The 10,612-nt window shown below is 44.8% G+C and overlaps 1 protein-coding gene across 5 annotated transcripts in view; it reads left to right on the top strand.

Moving 5' to 3' along the window:
- The first annotated feature begins 981 nt into the window (after positions 1–981).
- Positions 982–10,612, top strand: part of UBAP1 (ubiquitin associated protein 1) — a 36,256-nt gene continuing 26,625 nt past the window's right edge. For 2 of the 5 annotated variants that reach the window (XM_017819025.1, XM_017819021.1), the window contains exon 1: positions 2,421–2,567. The gene's annotated coding sequence lies outside the window, so the exon portion shown is untranslated. Of the gene's footprint in view, positions 1,021–2,420; positions 2,568–3,090; positions 3,109–10,612 lie in introns of those variants that run through there. The other 3 variants (XM_017819022.1, XM_017819024.1, XM_017819023.1) reach the window with 3 other exon arrangements.

Raw genomic sequence — 10,612 nt, 5'->3', positions numbered from 1 at the left:
CGCAGCACCGTTGCCCGGCAATGGGGCGGCAGGGCTGACCACGCCCTCTCGCCGTTGCCATGGCAGCGCGGCATTCACGCGGCGGGGTGGCGCCCCTGGCGGCGGGGAGGGCTCAGTGCAAGGCAGGGACTTGGCATTCCCTCAGGAAAAGGAGGGATTTTTCCCAAAACCCCAGGAAAGGGTCCCATAACGGGAACAGGGTCACAGAACCACAGAATGAATTAGGCTGTAAAAGACCTTTGAGATCATTGAGTCCAACCTGTGACTGATCTAGCACCACGGCAACTAGACCGCGGCACCAAGTGCCACGTCCATGTTTTCCTTAAACACCTCCAGGGATGGTGGCTCCACTGCCCTCCTGGCCAGCCCATTCCAGTATCTAATCAGCCTTTCTGTGAAAAAATTCCTCCTCATGTCCAGCTCTCCACTGAACCATCCACTGGAGGGCAGTTCGACTGACTTGTTCAGGGTCACACACAAACACGAAGATTTGCTCGAGGGTCTCCACACCTTTAACTGGTCTGTCGGCACCCCAGGGAAGATCCAGGGATGCACACATGCCAACAACATAAGAGAGACCCTCTAGCAGGCCTCCGCAGCCGAGTGCGTTACCCCCTGCACTCCACTGCCAGTACCCTTGGAGGACTCACACCAACAGTTTATGCAATAACACTCTTTATTAATCTAATAGAAAATTGGGACAGGTTAAGGTTCAAAGATTGCTGGTGATAGTATCTGGCTGGAAAAACATATCCAAAGCATTCTACGGACAAGCTCTGATAATTAAAGAAGGCTGGCTTGAGATAATCAATCACCCCACACAGAGTCTGTTCCTTACCCAACAGGCCCCATGGGGGAGAAGACAGGTTCAGCCTGTCAGCTGATTCCAGAAGTTAGGATGGAGTCTTCACTAACTGTTCCCCATTTTTAACTTACTTTTACGCTATTTTTGCATTCAGATGCAGCCTGAGCAACTCCAGTCATACATCATGTGCAATGCGGGGTGATCGTACCTTGGAGGTGGGTAACATCTGTTACACCTCAGTAACCTTTGGGATGAAGGCGGGTGCCAGTATTGCATCAGTGTTCTCGCCACAATTACTGGTTCAGCAGCAAGACATCTTCTATTTTTCTCCCTTGATTGACAGCTGTATGGCTTTTCAGCTACAAACTACCATCGACTGTCTCCACTTCACTCCACTCTCCATTTAGTCCCCTTCAGCATGGATTGTGTGTGGGAAGCCAGGCATGCTGACCGCATTCCATCCAGGGAGCAGCACCTGCACTTCACCCTATCATTTCCATACTGTCACAATTTCTGTCAAATTGTTAATATAACTTCCCAGTTTTCTCTAATTTTACACACAGTCATTTTCCCACACCATTCCATCTGGGAAATCCCTTATTTCTGGGGAATTAAAGGGATATAGCGTATTTGCTTTTCGTTACACCCCCATGTGGGTGGATGAGTGATTTTTCTGATGTTCACACAGCTCATACGCACTTTTTTCTATGATTATGGAGTCAAAACTGTGGGTCATCCAAACCCAGTGACTGCCACTTGCCGGTGGCATTGTAGAGAAGAGAAACAGGATGAGGAGAAACAAGAAAAACATTTTAGGCCTAGGCAGGCTGGAAAAAAATGGCAGTTCCTGACCACCTGAAACCTAATGGTGCCTCAAGTCATAGGAATCAGTAAACATTTTCCTGATATGACATCGTTTTTATGACTTTTTTGTGTTTTCCTTTAACTAGCCTCAAAGACAAGGGTGCTGTCAGAGGCCAAAGTGAAATAGAACCTCTCAGGCTTCCCAGCTTCCCCTCAGGATAGAAAGGATAATTCTAGTTTGGCAGTTTTCAGTCTTGATTTCTCACTATTAATTCCCTTCTCCATATCCTCCCTCACATGCACAACTGCCACCCGTAGCTGGGACAAAACCCCTCCATTTTGGAACAAGGACCAATCAAAAGGCTGAAAACCCACTGGCTGTGTCCCCTCAGCCCCTCAGGGGAAGGGACAAGGGAGGTGGAGTGGGTGCTGTGGATGCTGAGGAAAGGGGCTGAGAGGTGAAATGGCCTCCCTGGGCCCTGCTCCCCACCTTCATCCAGCCCTTTAGGGATGATCTCATGGAGCCCATCTGGGAGAGGGGCAGGAGGTGTCGCAGGAGTCCCTGGGTAGGGTAGGAGATGGGGACAGGCCCGTGGCTGGCACAGGGACAGAGACAGGGAATGGGATAGGGACAGGGACAAGGGCAGGCACAGGGAATGACACAGGCAATGGGACACGACAAGGAACGGGACAGGGACACTCCCTGGCCCCGCCCCGCCCCCCGCGGAAAGGGGCGTGGCCCATTTTTCTCCTCGCCCCATCCCCGCCGGGTGACGTCACCTCAGTCCGCTCCCGATTGGCCCGGCGGGGAGCGTGACGTCACGGCGTGACGCCATCCCGCCGGCGGGGCCCAGACAAGATGGCGTCGCCCGAGTCCGGCGGCGCCGAGCGGGGCCCGTAGGGACGGACGGGCAGGGACCGCGGGACAGCGGCGGCACAGCGGGGCCGGCGGCCGCAGGTACCGGGCGGGGACAGGGGGGCTGGGGACCGCAGGTGCCGGGGACCGCAGGTGCCGGGCAGGGACAGCGGGGCCGGGGGCCGCAGGTACCGGGCGGGGACAGCGGGGCCGGGGGCCGCAGATGCCGGGCGGGACAGCGAGGAGGGGCAGACGGTTCTGGCGGTACCGGTCCCCTCGCAGCAGGGCCTGGACGTGGGGACCGCAGCCGGACCGCGCTCCTTCTCCCCCTCCTCCGGGGTCAGGGACCGTCCGCCCCCGCCCGGCTCAGCAGGACAGGGGCAGGTCTGGCCCGGGAGTGACGCTCCTGCTTTCCAGCAGTTTCCGGGATTGTCGGAGTCCGGGGAATGTCTCTCTGCTTAATAACCGCTGATGAGTTCGCCCTTGCTGAGTTTGTGAGTTTGCCCGGCTGCTGTTGAAATCGGAGTGAGCGTTTGGTGTCCGTGGCGCTGGGAGGTGCCCCCTCGCAGTAACTTAAAACCGTCAAGAGCAAAAACATCCGATTTTTGTTTGGGGGTGTGGTGCTTGTCGAGGCTGCCTCCAGGTAACTTGTTAGTTTCTGTCGCTTGAGCACTGTGAGTTTTCACAGCACATCTTCCCTGTGACGCTTGTGACTTCAGACTTCTTCTAAACCACTGCTAAATCACAGAGTGATCACTCTTTGGTTGCATCTCCTTTAAGGATGAGGAGCCAGTTGTCTTCACTTCATGGGTCGTAGGCCTACACTTTCTTCTCTATGCTCATCACCTATTTCTGGGTCTTTTCTTCTGTTCTGCTTTTGAATGTCTCTCTCTCTCTGCATTTGAGATGCAGACATCCCGTGGTTATATGCATTGGTGTAAAAATACTTCAGTTTTGTAGTTTCTGACTTCCCAGTAGTGCTTCATGTTCTGTTTAGCTCAGTGCTTACCAAAAGTTAAACATTTAACACTTTTATGAAGCTATTCTGTGTAATTCAAGGGCTGTCTCCCTGTGTTTTGATAGCTCAAAATTTATCATTTTTAAAGGCAAAGTTATCTTTCTTTGGGGTTTTCTTTAATTAGTAAAAGAAATTACAGTAGTTGGAAATGAGTAATCACCTTCTCAACTGTTTTTACTCTTCACATCATCAAAAATTCCAAACAAGTGAAAAAAAACCCCAGTCTTACAGAAGTCTTATGACGTGTCCTCTGTCTCATTAGAATAGAGATAACCAGGTGGACTCTGGCACTTGGCTGTGGAACTAACATTGCTGCTATCTCGGACTCAGTGAAATGTTTCTGTGTTGGATTTAAGCATATGAGTGTTGCCAAGCTAAGGAGCTGGGCTGTGAGTGGTGAAGTCACTTCAGTGGCTGTGCTCCCGATGGAAGGAAGGCATGCTGCATCCCACAGCCTGTCACGGGGTTAAGAGGCTTCTGTGGGAGCTTGGTGAGGGGAATCTTACTCCAGCTGTGGCCCAGGGTGTTAGGGAAAAAGAGGAATTGCTGCAGTTGGCCAGACCTCTTCCTCACCTTCCTTCCCTTACCAACCTTGGAGTGTTTCTGCAACTCCTGCAGCTGCTTGTTTCCTGACATTTTTCAAGGGAGAGGAGGGGGGAAAAAACTGGTTTGGCCTCCTGCTGCCATTTTCTCCGTAGGGAACAGCGATCTGTGTGGAGCTCTGTCGTAGCCAGGGCAGTGGGATGGGCTGAGCTGTCCCCTGTGGCAGCAGCAGGGCCGGGCTGGGCCGATGTGTTCGAGGCTGTGAGTGGTGTGGTGTTGGATTGCAGCACCGCGCAGAGCTGCTGCTTAATGACCTCAGTTTCCTGTGCTCACAGAGCTGCGATTCAAAGGGAGCAGTGCTGCTTTAGGGTGACTTAAACCTTTTAGGCAACGACCTTAATTCTAAGGGTAGGGGAACAGAAAGCAGGCAATTTTTAAACAGCTTTTGCAACTTGTGGGTTTAGTCTCAGAAGCAAAACTGAAAGTGGTTGTCCTTTCCTTCCTTCACTGTTTGTGTGTGGCCTCCACTGTTTGATACCTTCTTTTGTTTGTTTGGTTGGTTTTTTTCCTCGTATGGGTGCACTGTGGAGTCAGAGGAGAAGCTGCAGCTTCTAAGGTCAGACACTGCATAAGTCAAGTGTGAGCAGAAACAAAAGCACATGAAACTTCAAAAGGAAAACCAGGGAAATCTCAGGTAGAAGATATGTGAATCAGTAAGTGTTAGTTTCTCTTTAATGAGTAGAATTTAATTTTCAGAATATTCAAAGAGTATACTGATCATCTCAGAGACTTACTGTATAGTTTGTGTTGATGGAGCTCTTCCACGTGTTCGTGACTGTTTTTCACCCTTATGATTTTTCTATCCATCTCTGTTACTCACGTGGTGTTTTGCAGTGCCCAGTGCTTGCTATCCTAGAGATAAAAATCTGTAACTAACAGAAGAGGAATCAGGTTTCTGGACCAATCCGGCATCATCCAACTGTCATGCTCGCAGCTGAAGCTGTTTTGGTTGGTGCTGGTGGCAAAAGTGCTATAATGACACAGAAAGTATCACCTTACTCGTTCTTCTTTTTAATTGTATAAGATAATGGTTTTCTGTTGCTTCCACAAGCTGTAGGAATTGATAATTCAGACATGCAGTATTGTTGTCCATGTCCAGTCTCTGTATAATAAGTTTTTACAGCAGCCTGTTCCTGTATTTTATAATTGATGCTGGGTTGAATGTTTTGATAAATTGGTCTGTGAGAAATTTAGTTTTACTTATTAGAAAGAACTTCTCTCCAGCCTTTCTGGCATTTTGTTTCTAGCGTAATCACTCCCAGTCTTTTCAATCATGGATTCAAGAGCTTCAGCTGTCATTTTGCAAGGATCTCTACCTAGAGGCATGTCTATCTATTTAAAATTGACCAGTACAATTCAGATCAATGTCAGTGTAAAGAGGGTCTAGTGGAGCTGTAATTGGAAAGCTCTGAAGATGTTTTGGAAAACAGTTTTTTGAAGAAAAGGCAAGGAGGGGTTGTTTACAAATTATAAATAGTTTTCTTGTTTGAAAAAGTAGGTCTTCTAGGATGCATCAAAGGTTGGTTTTTCTTCACGGCATTGTGTGTGCTTGCTGTGATAACTGGGAAGGCAACACTATTGATCTCGCAGCACTTACCACTCTGCAATCGATCCTTGGGATTATTGCAGCTGATTGATACAAGCCTGAACTCACAGTTGTGTGTTAACTGCTTAGGTAGGTAATCCTCTCTGGTATGCAAGTGCATTGCTTAATGCTTTGACCCTCTGACTTGGTTTGAATAAGCTCATGTTCTGTGTCCCTAATGACCTTTTCCAGTCAGTATAGTCCTGTGTTGAGATCTCCATCAGAAACTGAGCTGAGGAGGGGCTTTCCTTCTTTCCCTCTCTTAAATCATTAGGTTTATTCCAAATCCTTTCTTGTGCAGGGAAGGCATTTCCTAAAATGCTAAGAAATAGTTTTTCCTGTGGTTGGGAAACTTAAAGGACAGCTCGCATGTCTAGAATTGGTTGTGCATTTATTTGTTGTTGTTGTTGGGGTTTTTTTGTGTGTGTGTTTCTTTTTTTTATTTTTTTTAATTTATTTTTATTTTTGAAAGCAACAAGGTCTTTCCAGAATCCTTTAAGCTTGTAGTGTACATGAAACACAGAATTATGTCAAAAGGGGAATGCAATGTCATTGCTCTGATTTAGGCTTAAATGTTTATTTCTAGGAGGAAAGCAGATTGGTTCAAAATGCCACATTGCATCAGTAGTATTACAGTTTCTAACTAACTGGGCTCCTATTTTCTCGGCTTCATTTTGTTACTCTTACACAAGAGTAACACTTTAAATTGGAAGAATGTGAATCCTATCCAAGGAGTAGTCAGTTCTTCATTTGGAAGATGGTCTAAATATGAATACACTTAATCTACTTAGCTACTGATTGCTGGTATAATGGAAAGTAGTAGTAAAGGGTTGCAAGCTCCTGTCTGGTCTGTGTTGCTGGAGTTCTTGGGAACTATGTACTGGATTATGTGAGAGATTTTATTTAAGCCCCTTCCTAATGTATATGTTTGTGCTTTGACATATCTAGGGTAGCAGCAGAGGAAGCCCTGACTGAAATGCCTGTTGAAATTTAAGCCCTGGTTTTGGGAAGGTGGATTTCTGACAGTGCCTGTTACAAGTTGTGCTGTGTCACAGTTTAGCCCCGTGCTTAATCTGGGCACAGAGATGTGCTTATGTGTTCAATTTGATTTGCCTCATCAACTCTGAACTTTAAAATAAAGCTAGATTCCTATCTTATTAACACTCTATAAAGTAATTGTAAGAACATTAAGTATTTCCTTTTGTGATACAGCAAAGCCACACTGGGATCCACCCTAATGACTAATACCATCATGTGGTGTCCTTGCATAGTAGTGTGTAATGATTTGACTTAGAAATATAGGAGGCATATGTACCAGGGAAAGGACTTTATGTGAATAAAATCACCTTTAATTATCTGGAATAAAATTGTGTTTGGTGGAAAAGGACAGAAAAGCTTTATACTGCGTAGCCTCTGAGAAAAGAATGTGCTCTTAATCTTTTAATTAAGTATTATGTCACCACAAGCAGCTTGTTGCCAGTCTGTTTGACTTCTTGGTAGAAAATAGGTGAAAGATTATTGGGTTTCATTTTGGTTGCTGTCTTTGTAACAGTATAAAAAAAGCTTTTTCAGAAAGTACCTTTGTATTCTTTGTTGGGAAGAGGGGAGTGAGTGAAAAACCTTCCTGCAGTTACAGGCTTTATTCTTGTTTGTAGGAGGGAGTTTAATACATGTTTTCTCTTTGCTCAACTGGAAATCTTATGCCTTCCTAGATCACTGAATGCCTGTGCTTAGTAATGTCATGTCCCCTTTGCAAAGAAAATTCAAGAAAAGATGGTAAAAAGCTTTTTGCTTTTAAGTAACGCTGTCGAATATTTCTTAATTTGTGTGCAAAAGGAAAGCTAGTAATTTCAAGTGTGAACATAAAAATAATACTGTTATGGCCTGTAATCTCAGCTGCATGAAGATCTTCAACTAGAAAAGCAGTTAATAAATGCAGCTTCCAGAATCCACTGTCGAATTATAAGATGAAAGATAGATAAAGGAAGAGGTTGAGTTTGACATGAATGGCCAGACTACTCTAAGATGCTTTTGGAGCCGGGGGTGGGCTCTAGAAACAGACATTTGTTTGGCAGAATGGCCATCCAGGCTGGTTTTGTGACATGGTAGTGTCATCCTGTTCATACTGACCTTCTGTGTTGCATACAGGAGTAGTACCCAGTTCTGAAGGGCTGCCTGTCTCTGGGGGTGTTCTGTGTGTTTTACAACAGTAGAGATGAACACTTGAAATATAACCATATTTAGTGAAGAGATCTGGCTGTACTCTGGCTAAATTGATTGGAGCTCCAAGTAGTGTAAAGGTCTTCTCACTTTCCCTTTAATTTGGGAGAAAAGTTGTGTATCCGTTTTATGACAAGCTTCCTTCAAGGCATATTTCTCATGTAATTTAATGTTCCTGCAGGAATCTAAATGTATTGCTCATGTGCTGTCATTCGGCAGCACTTTAGGGATTAATTCCCTAGAGTAAGCTGGATTGAATCAGACATATGGGTTATGAGAGAGGCAGGCTGGGACTGATTCTCAGGTTACAGGAGAATATCTGGTATCTCAGCTGGGGAGTGGCCAGCCCATACTCTTTCCACTTTCCTTCTAAAAAGCCAAAAAATCGTCTTGCTGCCTTGTCACAGTTATAATGGTCCACTGAGAAAGATCTCTGTGCTGTCAGCAGCCCCGTGTTGTTGCCAGTCTGTTGAAGGTTTGGAGAGGAGAAGCCATGACTGTGGGGTGGTCATGGGGCAGTCTCATCCATCAGCCTATTTTGGTCTAGTTATAAAATAGAAGTAAGGCTGGATTGCTGAAGCTGAGTCAAATCTGTCAAAATGTCCTGAGGAAATGAAGCTAATGCGTCTCTGAGGGTTTGTTTTGCACATAAAATGAGCCGTTTCTGTTTAGTTATTCATTGCTTTAAGTGTTCTGGGGGCTGCATTCATTACTGTAGCTGCTGAAGAAATTTCTGATGTGCAGGGAAAAAGTTTATACCACTAAGTGAGAGTGGATATACAGTATATAGACTTAAATTAAAGTGGTAATTTAGAAATAAAGTTTGGACTAAACCGAAATTCATGTTCAAATCCAGAAGAGCATCCTTAAGGCTTTAATAGTAAAATAAGAAAAGACTAAATAGGAGTGATTTGATAGAGAAGATTGGGGTGACAAAGATACTGGTGCAAATGAAAGAATGTAGTGAGATTCTTGGGGTAGCTGTGGGTTTGGGATTTGGGAAACACAGGTTTTGTTCTGACTTTACTGGCTGAGCTGGATGACAAACAGCTTCAGGTTTGTGCTTTATTCCTCATACCTGCAAAAGAGGAATAATTTTACTGCTGGTTAAGTGCCTTGACAGGTATTTTGAAGTCATGTATGAGAACTGAGGCAGTGCTGAGGGTGTAAGGGGATTTCAGTAAAACTGCTTTCCACTCAGGGGAAAGGTAATGAATGAAAAGTATGTGTATGTGTGTAATTCCTGGCATTATAAATATCATGTAGCTTTCTAGATTTCATCTGAAAGCAGTCTTTCTGTGGCTTTGGTTTTCTTTTCTATTTTCAGTTCCACTTGAGCACCAAGGGCTCAGTCTCCATACGCCCTTATAGTTGGGAGGCTTGGAATTGTGTATGTTGTGTCTGTTGCTCCCAGCACCTTGGGAGTCTCTGGATTTTGCTCTGTGCATTTGTGATAGAAGGTTCACTCTGTGTTTTTAGTGAAGTGCAGACTTCTAGTCTACATCAGTCCTTAAACTTATTTGCTCAAAGATTAACTGCAAATATAGGATTGCAGTGCTGGGAGGACAAACTGAATTGTTTTACACAGAAAGCAGACCTCTTCAGTTGTTGTTTTCTTACTTTTTTGTTTTGTTTTGTTTTTTTTTAAGTGAGGAAATTGAAATCTTTAAACTCATTTTATGTGGAAACAGTTGAAATTAAGGTAGGTGGGTAAGGAGGTTAATTTACCATGCTTAGGGATCTACTAAGAATCTTGTCTGACTGTGGAAGGGAGGGAGAAATGATACCTGTGCTATGGAAAGGCTTTCTGAAGCAGTGTATAAAGATGAGTGTAGCAGCTGGAGCATCCTTGAAAGTTACACCCCAGGAGCTGGGTAATTGCTCTTCTTTCCTTCTGAGGGTGAGGATTGTCTGCATGTTTGTGTATCTTCCTTGCTGATAACCTCAGCTGCAGCAGTTGCACACGTAGAGTAAACCTGCTTTAACAGGTGTACTGACTTTTCCCCTCCTGTTTGTCTTCCATTCCTGAGCTTTTCCATCTGCTGTTGGATTATAGGCTGAACCATATTCCTGTTTAAGCACTTGTATTTTAATAGAGGGGTCTTTCTTGTTGGAGAACTCCAAAATCAGGAGATTGCAGGGAAGATGTTTCTGCTCAGGACTGACTATGGTGCCTTCAGGTAGCGTAGGACACTGAGATTTTCTAATGTACAACATGACAAGTGGCTCATTTACTTATCATATTCTTGTAATACATCCACTGTAGCTGGGGTCAACCACAGTTTAACTTTGCTGCTCAAAGGTAAATTTTTACTTTTCTACACTAGACAGTCTTGCTCAAAAAGTTACCTTCCTGTGCTCCCCAAGAGCTCAGTTCCAGGAGTGTACTCAGTGTGGATACCCTCAGTTTGCAAGAGTCTGTTCAAGTTCTGCTGCTGTTGTTATGTGTCAGAGCATTTATTTTTTTGATAGCTGGTAATGATGGTTCTGTTTCCGTGTGTTTTTAAAGAGCTGAACATAATCTTTACTACCAGCTCTGGCCTTCTCTAAAGTGAACAAGCCTTTTCAAGAAATAATTAAGAAATTACTATTCACTTTAAAATAATTTCCTGTTCTTAATGCTCTGTTAGGCACCATTTCCATGTTTAATTAAAACTAGTTAAACTTACTCATTTAGAATACGACTTCTGCTGCTGGAATTTAATTTGGTGTTGTCTACCA

Source organism: Lepidothrix coronata, unplaced genomic scaffold (genome assembly GCF_001604755.1).
Source record: "Lepidothrix coronata isolate B3197 unplaced genomic scaffold, Lepidothrix_coronata-1.0 Scaffold72, whole genome shotgun sequence".
In the NCBI taxonomy this organism is placed as follows: Eukaryota; Metazoa; Chordata; class Aves; order Passeriformes; family Pipridae; genus Lepidothrix; species Lepidothrix coronata.
This window is presented reverse-complemented; position numbering and strand designations above follow the sequence as displayed.